The following is a 3,027-nucleotide window of genomic DNA, read 5'->3' on the forward strand; positions in this document are numbered from 1 at the left end:
GAGGTTTTGGATAGAAAGTTAAAGGAGGGCCTTTAATGCCAGATTAATATTACTTTTTCTAAAATTCAAATAAATCTTCAAGTATTTACCTCAGGTGTCTAAGCATAACTCCCTGACAAAGTTATAGAAATATTCCAAATGGTTCAAAGTGCCTGTGGTAATGCAGGGTATAAGTCTGGGTATTGCAGTTTTTTTTTTTTTTAGCAAGTGCCTCTTCTCAAAATTAGTGTCTGGGATGGAGATTTGTAGCTCCTAGAATACGAGTCTATTCCCCTGAATGGCACCTCAGATACCAGTTAGTTTTACCTAATTTTGCTTTATCCATCAATATTTCTCTTAAATACTCGTCTTTTCCAGTTTTATTTTTCTAGTTTTTCTTACCCAACCACCTTTTCACCATATGTTTCCCCTAGCATCTGAAAATCTCCAAGGGCATTTTTAGCTCCAAATTCAGGAAAATTTCTTCCCTTTATTCATTTATTCAGCAAATATTTATTGAACACCTACTATGTCCTGAGAAACTAGTCTAAGGGCTTGGACAGATCAGTGGACAAAAGAGATAAAACCCCTTCCCTGAGATAGCTTTCATTTAGATAAGTAGTGAGAGAGAAAATAAAAGTAAACCATGGGGATACTCATTATTATCCCATTTCAGAAGTAAAAAAAAAAACATTCAGAGAGACGTGTGAACTTCCCAAGATTATACATTTACTGAGTGGTAAAATAAAAGTCAAACTCTTCTGTATTCAACCATAGCCACTTATTGTGAAATAATTGACTACTAAAATGTAGAAATACAACTCTTCAGTTGGCTTTTGGCATTTGAGATGCACATGTTTTGCCCCACCAATTCTACTCATTTTCTATGTCTTGGTTTTCAAAGACTGGAGCTAGTGTGTGTTGAAGGTTCCGTGGGAAGCAACATAAGGATCTCTAGGGTTAGAGTCTATTACTAATCCTTATTCCTCTGGAAATGAACATATTGAGAACAGGTGGTATTTTGATCTCCGATCATGAACTCATTACCCACTTAGCTCCACACTGTCAAGTCCTGGCTTATCAGCACCATGGACAGCTGCTCTCCGTCCAGATCCTTTCAAAAGACTCTATAGTAACATAATGCACAGTCTTCCTTCCGTTCCTGTGCATTTTAAATATAATATGGCTATTATAATAATTATTTAATCACTTTTGTAAAATTCAGCTTCCAGAACATTTATTATCTCCATATGCTTAATTAGGAAAGGCAAAATATGCATAAAAATGGCATTTGAATTTAACATCCTAAACAGACCATCTTCTGGGCGGGGTGTGTGTGTGTGTTTGTGTGTGTGTGTGTGTGTGTGTGTGTGTGTGTGTGTGTGTGAAATAGTAAAATTTACACATCCTACAAGACATTATGCTGTATTTTCACTAGTTCACTATTTGTGTATCCTGACCACAGTTGCCCTAAATGAATCATCAAATATTAAAGTTCAAACAAATACTTGGATATACAAATCATATGCCAAGAAAATTCTCTGATCTAAGTATAACCATAAATATGAATGTTCTCAGCATCATCTCATTGGCTGACAGTTATTATAATTTAGGTAACTTCTCTACAGGAAGATTATCAAATAAAGCCACTTAAAAAGAGAGTCCAATCTCCCAAAGTAGAAAAGGCTGTTTATGAAGAAACTCAGGAAATAAATGCAAAGTAACATGTTTTCTTCATTTTGAATTGGTGTGGAGGGCACCCTTCCTTATTTATAAGTGGAGAAGTAGACTTTCATCCTGGAATTTTGATAAGTGATAAGAATTAATGAAGAGAAACTTGTGAATGCCAAGAAAGAATGTCATTCATTTCTGGAAGAAATATTTTTCTGAACAACCCATGCTACGGTCTGATCTTTGTAATTGCATGTGGTTTGGTTCACACAAAGAAGAACTGACATTTGTAACTTTTAGAATTGGTCACCTAAATGAAGGCTCATATGCATATAAATCCTTGCTAAAAGATAAGTCAGTTAATGCAAAAGAAGGAAAGGACAGGAAAGGAAAGGAAAAGAAAGGAAAGATCTTATCTTCCATTGTAGAGAAATTTTAGCAAAATGAATGAAATTAATTTTCTTATTTTTGCAGTGCCACCTAATTTCATGTGCATTATGTGTACAAAAAATAATTTTAAGTACCAACATGTGCCAGACACAGTGCAGGGCAGTGTAAAAGTTGTATATGACCTGCAATTTCTTTTTCCGCTCTGAAATCTCTGTTTCTTTCATGTACTAGTGCTTTAATAAAGTAGAAAACTGACCATTGTCAAGGCTGATGATGCCCCAGCATACTCTCAGCTTCCCGGAGAGGGTCTCCAATCCTCCTATAACCTAGAGGGGCAACCTGACCGTGATTCAGCTGTGGGGTTGGGCACTGTGGTGTCATGGCTGCCTGTGCACTTGAGTCTTCTTGCAGTTAGTGCCAGGGAGGGCTTGTGGCAATAGCTGAGAATAGAAATTAAAGAGGATCTAACGTTCAAGCAGTTCAAAGTTCAGAAGTGTCTTCCACCGATCCATGGCACAGCCTTAATGGGTATGGAGGGAGGCACATATAGATAGAAAAGTCATTTAGAAAGAGCAAATGCTTTTGGCTTAGTTAGGAATTGTAGTACTATTTCTTCCTAGCCATAGCCCTTTGACAAGTTACTCAAACTTGCTGAGGCCTCAGTTTCTTCACCTGTAGCATGGGGGTCGTCATACTTAGCTCAACACATCACTGTGAGGATTACATAAAACTGTTTATATGAAAGTACTATGTAAATTCTAAATCACTCCAGAAATTCTGACGATTAATTTCATGAACTTGTTGCAACAATGTTGCTAACCTTTTTTTTAAAATATATCAGAGGGATTATTTATTATGAATTTGTACCAACCGGACAAACAGTTAACCAAGTTTACTATTTGGAAGTGCTGAAAAGGCTGTGTGAAAAAGTTAGAGGACCTGAACTTTTCACCAGCAATTCATGGCTCTTGCATCATGACATTGCAC

The sequence above is a fragment of the Rhinolophus ferrumequinum genome, chromosome 3 (genome assembly GCF_004115265.2).
Source record: "Rhinolophus ferrumequinum isolate MPI-CBG mRhiFer1 chromosome 3, mRhiFer1_v1.p, whole genome shotgun sequence".
NCBI classification, from domain to species: Eukaryota; Metazoa; Chordata; class Mammalia; order Chiroptera; family Rhinolophidae; genus Rhinolophus; species Rhinolophus ferrumequinum.